The sequence below is a fragment of the Chrysoperla carnea genome, chromosome 4 (genome assembly GCF_905475395.1).
Source record: "Chrysoperla carnea chromosome 4, inChrCarn1.1, whole genome shotgun sequence".
In the NCBI taxonomy this organism is placed as follows: domain Eukaryota; kingdom Metazoa; phylum Arthropoda; class Insecta; order Neuroptera; family Chrysopidae; genus Chrysoperla; species Chrysoperla carnea.
Genome location: NC_058340.1, coordinates 59,154,731 through 59,170,519, shown reverse-complemented (window position 1 = coordinate 59,170,519; position 15,789 = coordinate 59,154,731). Strand labels below are relative to the sequence as shown.

The 15,789-nt window shown below is 28.2% G+C and overlaps 1 protein-coding gene across 2 annotated transcripts in view; it reads left to right on the top strand.

Moving 5' to 3' along the window:
* The first annotated feature begins 1,641 nt into the window (after positions 1-1,641).
* Positions 1,642-15,789, top strand: part of LOC123298338 (protein CREBRF homolog) — a 38,411-nt gene continuing 24,263 nt past the window's right edge. For both annotated transcript variants that reach the window (XM_044880314.1, XM_044880316.1), the window contains exon 1: positions 1,642-1,784. The gene's annotated coding sequence lies outside the window, so the exon portion shown is untranslated. The remainder of the gene's footprint in view (positions 1,785-15,789) is intronic.

The window sequence follows — 15,789 nt, the reverse complement described above, 5'->3', positions numbered from 1 at the left end:
CAGATTGGTCCATCACTACTTATCTGTACACGTTTCGCGAAGCAGGCATGTTGAAAAGGCCTTCTGAATTTATTTCAATTTAAGGGAAATTGAAATATACCCTTGATTAAGAATTTCTTCCTCCCGAAATCGAATCTCATAACGAAATGACAGATTTGACAGATTAGACCCCTTCCGCATATTACCTGGAATACAAGTGTAGGTAATAGAACCATTTAGAATTTTCAAGTTTCCACATTTATTCATTCTTCCCCGAAAAAACAATGGCAACGCTGAAAATTGAATGTTTATATCCTGAATCGCATAAAAATAGGTGCTCTTGGTTGAAATTTCGAAGGAAACAAACGGATCAGCTTTCAAGGGACCATTGAAAATCTTCAAGCTCGGAAATTTCAAGTCACCATGGCATGTTTTGTATTCATTTAATATTTATAGGCAAAGCTCATTACGATTGTGTATAAAAAGTCACCTACTGAAGTAAAAATCATTATGTATTTCACTCATTGTCTGGCCCTAGTTAACATCAGACATAAAAGTATTTTGTGTTTGCAAGTTTCTATATGCTTCCAAAACTGTTTGGTAGCCTTAGTGTTTAGAGAAGATAATAAACTGTCTAGAGATTAATAAATGACACATTTTCTTTATATATCGAAAAAACCTGCAGCATCTGAAAGTAATGGGATTAAATTAAATCCATGGAATAATTTTCACATTGTATTAAGAAGAAATATTTATATTTAATTGCCTAATGAATCGTATTCTTACGAACAGAATTAGGATAATATTAGTAACTCTAAAAGTAAAATATATGTTAATTTATATTTGATTGAATATGCATCATTACTCCTTTAATACGTTGAAACTTCCTAATCAAGCAAATTTTATTCATTGTTGCAATAGAAATTATTATTAAATAATAATAAAAGTCTATAAAAATTGTAGCGCAACAATTCAAATTATTAGTTCAGTCTCAACCCGCTAGATGTAGAATCGGTTGTGTCAATATTACCGACTGTACACGAACAAACATGACGTCAATAAAAAAATATTAATGGCGAAAAAAGAATGTCTGCAAATTTTTGAAGATTATACTCAAATTGAGAATATTGCATCATTTCAAGTGATATAATTATATAAAAAATAACCGAAACAAGTGTTTAAAACAATTGTGAGGTGCTATCAAATAAAAACAATTACATAATTTATAAACGAAAAAAAAAACAAAATAATAAATAGATTCAAGTTTTTGTTTTAATATTTGTAAATAAACAAACACTATAGTGTTTTTGTTGACGAATTGACGTTCCATGAGTTTACATATTTGTGAGGTGGGGTTGTTGTGTTATTTCCATCACAACAAACAACTCGATTGGACCTCTTTTATTAATTTGCACTCTGATTGGCCAAATAATCTGCTAATTTAATCGTGTGACCTTTTACTATAGTCGTGAATATTATTATTGCTATCATTGTGTGATTTAATAAATATTAATTAATTATTAAAAACATTTTATTAATTGTTATTTTTTGTATTTATTATTATTGTTTGTGTTAAAAAAAATATTAAAGTGTTATTCTGCTTTTGTTTATGTTTGATTTTGACGGTATACAGTTTAATTTTTTTAGTGAGTTGAAGTTTTTTGTGTGAAAATTTTTCAAATTATTATGAGATTGTTATGTTATGAAAGTCATGGTCAATTTTGATCACATTGCAGAATGTGTGATTTCAATACGTAACTGTTGAACGCGCGAATTTTGATTTTAATATATTTTATTAAATTACGGTAAGTAATTATTTCTCAAAATTGCACAATATGATTCAATAGTGAGTTAGAATTATTATATTATTAGTAGTCTCAATAATTTGTTGTTGTTATATAATCGATAGCTTCAAGTAATTTGAGTGTATTTGTAGTAGCTTAGTAGTATCAAAAATAAACAAACAAAAGAAAATCAGCTCAGCTAATAATAATTGAGGCATATCTACTGATCAAGTAAGTCAGTTGATTAGAACTCGTGTATGTAATCAACTCTGTTTAGTATGTTTGTTTGGGTAAAAATTTTATTTACAAACAACTAAATCATAATCACATAACACCTGCATGTGGATTCCAAGAAAATTGTGTTTTTAATATAAATCAAATATTTTAATATGTTGTTTTTCTTTGGAAAATGTTTGATAATATTTTTATTATTATCCACGTGCCATCTTTATTATGTCTGAAAGACTCAAATTAAATTATTCAGTTTGTTTTGTGTAATTTTTTTTTTGTTTCAATTTATAAACGCCTAATATAAATAAATAATTTCAAATTTTTTTTTTGTGGTTGGGTCTCTGTATTGAATTATGTATATTAATTTCAAGGTTTTTAATATTTTGTATGGACTTATGCCAAGGACATTTTATTGATTATTAGAATTTATATATTATTTTTATTTGATGATTTGACAAAATTATTTAAAATTTGCATCGTTTTTATTTAAATAATTTATGATCTTTGATCGATAGATTTAAAATGTTGCATATTAGTTTTAACAAAAAGAGACAAAAGATAAAATAGCAATACTAACATTTTTAGGTGAAAATTTTTGATAATTTTAAATTAAAAATTTAATTTTCGATGATACTTATTTTTTTTTTAAATATCGATATGTGTGGTTTTATTGAGGTAAATGATGAAACATGCTCCGTACAAGAATTTGAATTATCGAGATATTTTGTTTTCTGGTTTAGCGAGGTTGGAGTCCATCATTAACAAATTTTTCAGACATACAAATTTTGTTTAGTACTAAACATTGCATATTATATCATATCTTTGTGAATGAGTGTCCAAGATTTATTTTCCGTTAATCGACCTAGTTTTGGACCTTTGTCCGGCTTTAATGACTACTTCAGCTTATTTGCTTGTACTTAAATAGATTTTAATTTTTAAGTTGCCAAGTAATAATCTACTTTTTGTAAATTTTCTACTAGCCTAGGCATTTTAAAAATACAGGGTCATTTTTATAAATTTTGATAATTTCCACGTTCCACCCTTCATAGCAAAGGGGTTAATTTTTATTTAAGATAACCTCTATCATTATCCACATAAACTACAGTTTAATCAAAATCTTTACTAAAACGGTTTAACTATCTCAATGGTTTACTGTATACTCAAATCCGATTAGGTTCCACTACACATTTTTGTCTAAGATATACTTTTTTTTTTTTTGAAAAAAATAGAAAAAAATATATATTTTTAATTCAAATTCAAAATAAACGAATATGTTTATACAAAAAAAAAACTTGATTCTCAAGATATTTATTTGTCAGATGTTAGACCTTGATTCGATAACACGATCTACTTCCCGGTAATAAAATTTGAATATTGTAACTTAAATTGTTTAAAACAAGTTGAATTTGCTCAAACAACATATTGTTTTTTAAAATATTTTTAAAACCAAATAAGAAGTAAACATTTGAAAAGTTTTTTAAAGTTATAACTTCTATTTTCTTTATCGTTATAAATAACTTTTTTTTAATAGTAAAATACTTAGCCTATTCATTTTTTTTTATATCAAACGATTATATCGCAAAATGATATATTTTTTTAAAAGTCCCTATGGGCTTCATTAACCACAATTTTGATTAATTTCAATTTTAGGAATGTTTTGGCTGTCCCATTTTACCTGATTTTTGATATGTTATTCCCGAAACTGCTACCTCCATGTTAAAATCTGTAAGAACTATTTACCTATATTGCAATATAGGTTCTATATCTGATATTTATTATTATTATATATATTTTACGGGCTAGAAATGTTAAAGCTCATCTCACTCTACGCGTGTCTAGACGTACAAATAAAACAACGTCCTGTGTTGTGCTTTTAACGCACCGTCCTAAATTGAATTTATTTTTCGTCTAGATGGGTATATATAACATCTCTAGCCGCGTATATAAGTGTACGTTATTCAGAGTTGTAGGAATGTTTCGTTGTTAGGCTAGTTGGTTTGGACGCTGCTAATGGGAAATATTACCAGACGGTATAATAGCTAAGCCGGTGACTTTGTTTATAACAAAACGAAAATTTGGTATCAATTGGACAAATTCTGTTTACTTTTATTTAAATTAAAGTTAAAATCTTAATAAATTATTTAAAAAAAAAAACGTGCTGCCCGAATTTTGATGATGAATTATGTTCAAAATATCGAAAATTTGTTTAATTTCGATATTTCGTAAACCATGGCAGATATCGTCTACATTCATGATCAAAGAAATTGAAAATAATTTGAAATAACAAAATTCATCATCAAAGTTGAAAATAAGGCATAAATAATTTCATCCTTAAATTTAAAATTGCCTTGGCTATCGTACTACCTTAACTAAGTTTACTTATGGGCATTCTCATAACAGTTGCATAAATATTTGATTTTAAAGTCATTCATGTCCTTTTATCAATATATATTCTAATTGCCAGGGTGTTTTGCCGTTGCTAACACAGTTGACTTGTAATTTTAATATGCTTTAGTTTTATAAATAAACTAGCGGTAACTGTTATCTGCATATCTATTATAGCCTATGTGTTATTCTGATGTATGAGCTATATTTTGGTAAAGTTTCATTAAAATCCATTCAGTAGTTTTCGAAATCATCCAACGAAGCGGGCGGGTAATTGCTCGTCTCTTTATAAATTATAGCCTATGCTTTATTCTGACATGTGAGCTGAATTATTATAACAGGCGAGCAACAGCTAGCGCGTGATTTTACGTAGCCCATAGCCTTTTAGTAATTCAACGACCATTGGCGCTGTAAAAACTACTTTTGTTTTTTTACAGTACCAACTTCTGAACTAATTACATTAGGAAAAAATTCAATCAGCACCCGCATCACCTAGTTTAGGTGTAAAAAAATATTTTTAAGTACCTGTAATATGTATTTAAAATATTTTTTTCATGTCTTATTATTGAAATGCTTTGTTCGTGAGTAATATTTTTGTTGGCAGTCAAATAAAAAATATCTCGTGCGGTTTTATTGATTAAAGTTTTTTTGTTTGAACGCCGTTCTATATGGAGCTTAAAGCTAGTTGGTTATGGTTGACGTCGACGCGACGGACAGTCGGCCCAACCTTGTATGATACATTAGCTAATTAAGATCAGTGTTGCCAACTTTCAACTCTAAGGCCCACTAAACAGGCGACAGAAAACCACTAAAAAACAAGTAGAGAGCAATAATATTGCCAGAAATGATATTAAAATATAAAATTATTTAAAATATTTGCCACTAAAGGTAGAAAAATAGTAGAAAAAAACCACTAGTTTTAGTGGTAAAACTACTAAGTTGACAACACTGATTAAGATATTGTTTTTAAACTTTAATAATTTAATATAATTAGGAATTAGTTTAATTTATATAAGTAATCAATTCTTGTTAGTTTAGTATCAAATTTCTATTCGTTCGTGATTTCATTTAATAATTAACAGAAAATTATGAAAAATGACACTTTTTTTTTCATTTTTTTACACAGTAAAAAAAATTGATGGATTTAATTAAACGTGTACTTATAACAAGTAAATAACTTCTTGGGTCTACGATCTCAATATTTAATTCAAGCAAAATAAGGATTGGGCAGTTTAAAAATTGTTCTCAAATTTTATTTTCTTGAAACATATTGTAATTAAGTACAAACAAGTGAAAACAAACAATTGACTGAGATAATTGTTGAAATACCTTGCATAGACAGTTTTGATTACTCTATCACATTACACATACATACATGTCACACATACATAACTGATATTCCCATATAATACATATTATAGAATTTGCGCCCTGACGGGTAAACACTGATGTTTACGAAAAAATGTTTCAAACAAAAGTGGTTTAATTTTTGATTGAGGAACATTTTTTACATTTACACTTTTGTTCTATCTCTAATGGTTTACAAGATGGATCCTTTGGACCCAAGACCCAATTGACCTATGTTGCTCATTTACGAACTCGACCTCACTTTTTACGTTCTGAGTACGCTGTAAAAATTTCATCTTGATATTTCTTTTCGTTTTTTAGTTATCGTGTTGACAGACAGACGGACAGACAACCGGAAATGGACTAATTAGGTGATTTTTTGAACACGTAACTGATTTTTTGAACTGAAACTTGGGGATGATCCAAATCGGCTCAGTTTGGAAAAGATTTTAATTAAAAAAGCAATTTAATGGAAAGTGTTCTTAAAAATTTTTCAAATACGAGTTTAGGGTTCCGTAGCCGAAAAATTTGTCGGGGGTTTTTAAAATTTTGTAAATTTCAAATTTTAAATTCATTTTGTTATATTTAAATATGTTGAAATAGATTTTAACGCCAACTGAATCATATATTAATTCATAAATAAATTAATAAGATAATTTTTTATAGTCAAAATACAATAAATAAAAAATAATATGTATTTTAGTGGTTTTCACCATTTGTAATTTTTAGCAACTTCCGGTTGACCTATTTTTTTAGAATGATTCATTGCTTTAATGAGTAATTGACTAATATCTGTGTTCTACAAACAAGAACTACAGACTTCCTTAATATTTATGAAATTGAATAAAAATTAATCCTTTTTTATTAAATTAATTTTAATAAAAATACTTTTTAAGGGACAAGCTTTTATTGCACTAAAAAGTAGAAAATAGTAAATAATTTTATCTATGAGTCACTCATACCTGTCTATTTATAAATGCTTGAAGCGCTCAATTTAAAATATCAAAAATGAATCGAAACGCTTCATCTACTCCACATGCCTAATTATTTTTCGATTCATTCTTGATATTAAGCGTCTTAAGCTTTTACAAATGGTCGGGTATGAGTGACTCATAGATAAAATAATTTTCTATTTTTTAGTACAATAAAAGCTCGTTAATTTAAGACTAAAAAAAATGTATATATATCAAATATGGTGGAAGCGATGGGAAAATCAGGACGCCACAACCTTACCATGCATTGTTATCCAAACTAACTGTACATGCAAAATTTCAGCTCAATCAGAAACCGGGAAATGGATCAAATTTGACTTTCAAGATTTGATTACAGACAGACAACGGGACAGGTGTGAAACTAAATAAAAGCTTGTAAAAATAAATATAATTATTATTAACCGACTTCAAACAAAAACGGAGGAGGTTATCAATTCGACTGTATGTTTTTTTTTTATGTTTGTTACCTCAGAACTTTCGACTGGGTGAACCGATTTTGATGATTCTTTATCTATTTAAAAGCTCGTGCTTCCCGTGTGGTCCCATTTTATTTTGGTCCAGTTCTGACAACGGCATCCATGAGAAAACCGTAAAAATCTTAAATTTGCATTTAGTGTGCACGACAAGAAGACGAATAACTCAATATCACGTCAACCGATTTCGATGATTCTTTTTTTAGTGACAAATTAGTTAGTGTACTTCAGATTCACTAAAAATCACTAAATAAAAAAAACTTTTAACAAAAAGAAAACCGACTTTAAGAGAAAAACTTTTCCAAAACAAATTTATTGTTATTTTTGGAGTCGGTGTCAGCCAAAGAAACAACTCTGACACAGTTTGCTACATTAGCTTGGCTGACACCGACTCCAAAAATAACAATAATTTTAACTACATTATATTTTAAATTATGTTTATACTTTTTAGTGCATATTAATTTGTTTTGGAAAAGTTTTTCTTTTGAAGTCGGTTTTCTTTTTGTTAAAAGTTTTTTTTATTTTCCTAAAATAAATAGCATGCATTTTTTGATAATCACTGACGACGGTCAACAACATACAAAAACCTCTAGATTTTTAACAAATCCTCTAATAAGTAGATATTTTTAGAAATTTAATCGTGTGGGTAGAATAAAAATTAATTTTGACCAGTCCCCTCCATTGATATATAAAATTCAATGATTTTCGAATAAATTTTACATAAATGTGTTCATATTGATGTCAGCCTTGACTAAGCTAAATGATCATACATTTAGCATTTAAACAAAGCATGATAATTTTTTTTAGCAATAGATTTTTGTATAAAGTTTATATTTATAGTAAGTTTATTGACCGTGTTGTGTGATGTATGATAAACTTATTACATGTTGGTTGTAATCATTGTTAAAATTTCTTTGCCGACATAGCGCCAGTTGTAATCTTAATTAAAATATATGTTGCAAATTACATCATGTAATTCATTTCAATTTAACGACCGACCCTGTCCTCAAATTGCACAGATCTATTTATTTGTTTACAAATATAGAACCATGTGTGTACAGTACTCATATTCAAAAGCTGTCGGTTCGAATCTTTTGGTTAAGAATAGCTACGCTACGAAAAATGTTTATTTTAAAACGACCAGTTTTTGGATAATCTTTTTTTTATTGAAACTGTTTAGAAAGGGATTTGTTGAAATTGAAGGCTGTGGCGTTTATTGCATTTACTAGTGCGTATTCCCGAAAAAAATACAAAAATTGCTCATTTTGAAATTATTTTTAAACAAGTTTTTTAAAAGAATTTTCATTTAAGTCAAGAAAATGTTTTAAATACAAAGTATTACGTTTTTTATGAGGATCAACTTTCTAATTCAAGGTGTTATCCTATCTCTTACGTTTTGGGATCTAAATTTAAAGCAACCCGGAGAACTAGGTCCTATTTGATGTCACAACATGATGCTCTCCCCATGAAACTCTACAACTTTTATTTAAGTTATTTTTTGATAGGTTAACGTTTACGGAAATACAATAAACAAAGATTACTTTTTGACGAATATTTAGTCTAATCCAAAAGTGAATTTTTTTAAGAAATCGGAAACAAAAATTTCATGAATACTTCACGACTTATTTTCTTGAATTAAGTATTGAGATCTTTGGCTCAACAAATATTTACAAGTTATAAGAATACGAACAGCAAGTCTAAGTCGGACATTTTTGTGCCTAGCACCCATACGACGAACTAGCGATAAGGAGAATAGTTCCAAAAATTATAAAAGATATCGGAAATATCGACATATATGGTTTTGTTTTTATGTATAAAATCTACTGCTTCGTGTTCAATCAACTGCTGTTAAGATTGACCCTGAATTTGAAAATACATTTCAAAGCAATAATTAAGGAGCTGACATGCATCTTTGTATGAAAACCTTAATCACCTAGGACAAAACTTAGTATACCTTGATATATTTCATAAATACATGGTATAAAAATAGAAGTAAAAGTATTCTTTGAGTCTATTCCAAATATGCTACAGCTTTATCATAAATAAATAATTAATTTAGACATCGTATAAATTATATTTTCAGTTAAATAATATTTTAGTATAGATCATGTATCATAAATTGAAATTCTTTTCTTATCAATTTTATTAAATGTTTGACTGATCAGGATAATAACTATAAAATTTATTAGATTGATTAATAATTAATGAATTAATCTGAAAAATGGAATTTAAGCAGGATGGTAGAAATATTTTTTAGTCATTTGTCATCATTCGTTGCAGTTGCAAAAATATACCGATTTTGATTTACCTTTTTGATTCCATACCTCCATAATTCAACTTCTTGGTCTTCCATTAGTCCCAAAGCTTGCTAAAAGTCCTTGAGCCAATTAAACTTACAAACTTTCTATCGAGTACCTCCATTGCAGAAAAAACTTGATTTCGGTATGATTTAGTAAAGTTGACCTATTCCATATAGTAAATTGAGTATCTCCCATCGATGAGGAAACGTTCAGACATAAATGTCATTCTCTGGAGCGTCTCCTTTTGAAGTCTGCACTAAGTGGTAGTAATTGGAAACTAGCTTTGGATAAAACTTTGGAGGATGCATTTTCTCACTTCAATTCATGAATTTGTGTTAATGATATATCTCCTTAATTGGTAAGTAGTGACAATGAAGTTTTAAATCTCGAAAACTGTAGATCGAAATTTCATGAACTTCTAACAAAGAATGATATAATCCAAAACTATATAAGATAGAAGGTTAAAAGTTTCTAGGTAGGTTCAAATAGTTAGTCTATTGATTCTAATTTCATACCGAACATATCAGATTATATTATAGGGATCAAATAGAAACCTTTTCGAAATGGCGACTTTCTGGTCGTCATTTTATTCTACATAAATGATTTTGTTTTTTATACTTATCTAAATTATAAATCAATACAAGGCCTGGTATTCAACACTGTCTATGGAGTATTTCAACAATTCATTCAGTCAGTTTTTGTTTGTTACTTGTTTTAATATAACTATTATACAAAAACTTTTGAAGATATTGTGATATAATTTTTTAAATGTTTATAATAGTGCGCTGATCATTTTAAAATGTGGAAAATAATAATAATCTGCCCCCAGGAAGTTACTCAAATCGAAATAATTTTAAAAAAAGTACATCTCTGTAATACTGGAGAGTCAAACTGTCAGCGTCATAATGAAAATGATATAACAAATGCGATTGAATTATTTAATATTTGCATCTCTATTGAATTACATATTCATGGGATTTTCCTAGACAAAGAATTCTGAATCGTTTAAAAGGTTGCGGAACCTTACCCCTCCTGCATTTTAAAATTATTTATATGTTATTAAATGTGTTGATATTAATTATGAGTATTGCATCTCTCTAGAATGATTTACTCCTTGGATTTTCCCAGGCATACTTCGAAATTAATTAAAAATTATTTATTAAAGAGAGTGTAACCTTTAAATTTTATTATTTATGCATTGCTCTGATATTTTATTAAAAGTATAAACGATGTATAGTGTATAGGCGGTAGCATTAAAAACGCACCGGCCGAAACATTCTAAGATTTGATATTGAAGTCTATCTGATTACTTTTCGAAATTTTAGATCCTATTTTTTCGGTATCGAATGTAATCACAAAATGTAAGTTTTTGGAATGGATTTGGAAACACCATTCAAATTTGAAGTCGATTGATCTAAAACCAGATAATTTTATAATTTACAAGTTCGGATCAACAACACAAAAAGCATTGAGAGCTACGTTTTCAAAAAGTTTTTTAATTCAAAAAAAAAATTTTCAAAAAACCAACGTTAAAAAAAGGAAAACCACAATTATTGACCATTTCATTGTTGAGATATAATAAAGCATAGTTAATCTATTTTATTTTTGAACAGAAACAACTATAGTTGTTAGATATTGTGGTTGAAGAGAAGTAACTATATTAACAGAATTTTAAACAAATTTTCTTACACTATATATTGTATGATAAAAAGTTCAGTGCTACAATAGAGATAAAAATTACACATTAATTTACTACAAGCATACCTACTCTTACCGTGCATATAATCTAAGACTTGTTTACAATATTCTAGGAACACAACATCCTTAATTGCAAATGATTTTCGCAATTTTCACCCGGACTATAGAAAAGATTTTATTTTTGTGAGATACGGGATTCTGATGTGTGTAAATTATGTAATTAATACCATTATCAATTTTTTATTGATAAATAAATCCTTGAATCAAGTACATTTTTATTATTCGATAACGTTTTCATTATGAAGCCACTCGTAACTGTTTATTTATTTTGTTTGTTAAGTGAAATTTGTTTTGAATACATGATATCGTATAGTGAGTGATATTCACTTAAGGTAGTATGTCCGTTATAATCAAGCTCAACGTTATTCAAAAACATGCTCTTACTTTACCGAATATCTCTTCGAATATATTTTTAACTGGGTCGGTAAAAATGTTGATTTAACAATTCACAAGAGGATGGTTATTCTTCACAATTATCTAAAATATTATTAGAATCTATAGAAATGTAGGCTTACGGGCATTCTACCTTAACATGTTCGCATGTTAAGCATGAAGATACCATATGATCGTTGATAATCTTTAATATATGATAGTCTTGTTAACTATCTCGACCCTTGCGGAATTCTGTGCGGTACTCGTTCCATAGTGCGGTACTGATTTTCCCATCGCTTCCACCATATTTGATATATATACTTTTTTTATTAAAAATTTTAATAAAAATTCTTTTTAAGGCACAATTTTTTATTGTACTCAAAAGTAGAAAATAATTTTATCTATGAGTGATTCATACCTGACTATTTGTAAGAGCTTGAGGCGCTTAATATCAAGAATAAATCGAAAAATAATAAGGCATGTGGAGTAGATGAGGCGTTCCGATTCATTTTTGATATTTTAAATCAAGCTTTTACAAATAGTTGGGTATGAGTGACTCATAGATAAAATTATTTTCTACTTTTTATTAAAATAAAAGCTTGTTGTTGTTTTTCTTTTATTAAAATTTTTCATTTATTTTAAATTTATAAAGGTTTGATAACTACACTAAACCCGGGTTCGGGCTCAACTTTACTGGATATCGAATTAAAATTGAATTCATCTCCAATACATTCAAAAATTTCATTTCTTTTCTTGGATTTTAAATTATTATTTTATTATATTGCACAAGAAATGTTTAAACAAAACAGAAAATTTATAGGTTTTAATGGAATATTTTCGTAACATCGATATGATAAACAATGTAATTAAATAGTGGAAAATTTTTAATTGTATTTCCAAGTATCTATTCGATTCATTATTATCATTTCTTAAAGAGAATCAAATAAAATTTATGGCTCTTACCCCCCCCCCCCCAAATTAGTTTGTATACAACAAGCATGTTCTTTTTGTACCCTAGTACATACACTATGGATATTAAGTGTAAGTTGAAAAGGATAATCTCATAAAACTCTAATAGCACTATCCTTTTCTACTTACACTTAGTGTAGTACACTGAGACAAAAATGAACAACTTACTATTATAATAATGTGTTCATTCCATGCATTCTAATGATGAATCAGCTTCACAAATGTAAACAAAACACATCTAAATATCTATCTCATTGATATTAAATTTTATTTTTTGTTGTGCAATCTGAAATCAATGTTCGATACAATGCTAGTGTTAAACCAATTTTGATCAATTTGATTTAAATCATTGCATTCAGATGAAACATTTCTACTACTTTTTTGTTTATTTGTGATTTTTTAAACAGAATTACATGTTTTAAAGATATTTAAGAGTGAGTTGTATATATCGTACCGCCATTTAAAATTTTTTCCTTAATCATCAACTCGACCATGGTTCGAGTGTATTTTTTTCAATTCTCGTTAATTAAGATTACTAGACAAGATATTTGTCAATATTTAGTTTACACTGTATGTATCATTAAAAACATCAATTATAATCGAAGAGACCATGATGTAAATAAATATCGTATGCATGATTAAAAGTAAACAACAAAAACAAAAAGGAATAATAATAAATAAGTGGATAAACAAAGTAAAAAAATATTCAATGAGTTGAAAAAATTGCATTCGTGTCTAGAACTCGAATAGCCTAATTGGGCGCTTGACATGAATCCAAGAAGTCCGAGTTCGAGTGTATTTTTTTCAATTCTCTAATTAAGAATAAAATTTTTCGATATCTGGAGTATTTTTCAAAATATTGAAAATTGAAAATTTTGTTGAATTATTTAGCTTTCGATATTTCGAAAACCAAGGCAGATATCGAAAAATTATACTCTTATTTTTCGTCTACATTCATGAAATTATAACAAAATTCATCATCAAAGTTGAAAGTAAAGTACAAATAATTTCAACCACAAGTCTAAACTTGCCTTGGCGCTCGTACTACCTTAAAACCCCGAATTTCTTGTGATGAAACTTTGTCCCTTAGGAGACTTTTTATCTACTCATCATGTGTCACTCAGTGTGGTTCTTTTTTAATTAAACTCAATATATAAATGTCCTGTAATGGATTGTAGTGTGGCTACCTACTCCTACATTATTACGTTTTATCAAGGTGAAATAACTCAATAAATCGTAAGGTGAAAAAAGTAATGCAATTCAAAAGAGCACAAAACATAATACACACAATTCTTTCTGAAAAACAAAATAAATGAGGAAAACACAAATAATGTGACCTTGTATTATATAAAAAAATATATTTTTGTATTGTAATAGAAAAACATGATATTATATTGAATAGAAAACATATATAAAAATATACCCACTCTAAAGGCTGCTTCACATTAGTATTTTGTCAATGATAAAAATTAACACTTACGCCTTTACGAAAGTTTAATTACTTCTCGTTTGGTCATCACAATTAAAAACAAGTGAAAACAAACAATCGACTGAGTTACTTGTTAAAATATCATATATAGACAGTGTTGATTAATCGTTTCTTTTTTTAAGTCATGTAAGTAAAAAAAGATAGCCAAACAAAACAAAAGTTGTTAATTTTTTTAAAAGGAACATTTTTTACATTTAAAGTTTGGTTCTATCTCTAACGATTTATTGAACTCATTTATGAACTTGACCTCACTTTTTACGTCTTAAGCACGCTATAAAAATTTCAGCTTGATATCACTTTTCGTTTTCGAGTTATGGTGTTTACAGACGGGCAGGCAGACAACCGGAAATGGACTAATTATTTGATTTTTTAAACACTTATAGCAAAGTTTTGTTTGTTAAATCAATATTTTTAAGCGTTACAAACTTGGGACTAAACTGAGGAAGGTAAAATACTTAGTTTTGAGTGGTTAATATCCGTACGGACTACATAATATATCCGTACATACCGTCTCTGATGCAGTACAGTACTCCCATTACCACTCTTAATTATTATTTTAGAATTGGCTTTGTTCCAACAGTCACTTTAACTCATTTCTACACTTTGGTAGAAAAAGGTGATTTTTTTTCCTTACAAAGTGGTTTAAATTTACATTTATGAGAGAAAATATTGATTTTCTAAACGACTCCTTCGCTAAAAGACTTTTTTCTAAAAAATTCGGAAATGGTAACAAATTATCGCATGCTTGTGAGATGAAAACAGTTTCTATTCAATGTGAAGAATATATTGATTTTGCAGATTCAATTCTAATTTTTTTACTGGAGCATGAGATGCCGCCATATTATTCTACTTTCCATAAATATATCCATTTTTCGTTTGTGTGGCGAAATATATTCTTGAGATCGAGTAAAATTGGTTTTGTTCTTACAAGTCAGATCGTTTTGCTACACTTTCCGATATTTTAATGTAAAGTTTTTTTTTTATGCAACAGCATTCACAGTTTCGGCTTTTTACTCCTTTTCAATCAGAATCAAAATCCCAAGTAATTTGTGGTGGGTTCATACAGATGTATAACGTATAGCTTGATACCCGCCCGCCACGCTGAGATTAAAAATAAAAACCATCGCGTAATAGCCTATAGCCTCCAACTCTGTTGCTCTCACTTATCCCGATTCCATAACACTTGAAATAGAGGTAGGGGTTGTTTTACCCCGGTAAAATACAATATATGTATAGATTTCAGTTTTTATGTTATATAGTGTTGATTCATTGAATGTTTCAAAGCAGGTGAAAATCAATTGTATCACACTGTTACAGAAATCTCTAATTTACGATTCAAAATAATGCTCATAGATGGCGTAATAAAATGTAATAATTTTTTTTTCTTTTATATATCTTTGTAAATTATAGCTCATGTGTTAGTCTGATGTGTGAGCTACATTATTGTATAGTTTCATTCAAATCCATTCGGTAGTTTTTGCATGAAAGCGTAACAAACAAACAGACAAGCATCCTTACTTTCACATTTATAATATATAGAGATAATCATAATGTCTTACAAAACTTAGAAAAATGAATAGAAAGCCTTTTTTTCTAAGTGTTATTGGGTACACTAAAATAAGCATTTTGATATTTAAGAAGCTATAGTCAAGAAACATCTTTTGATATTTAAGAAGCTATTTTCAAGAATCAGTTTCTAATTTGTCGAAA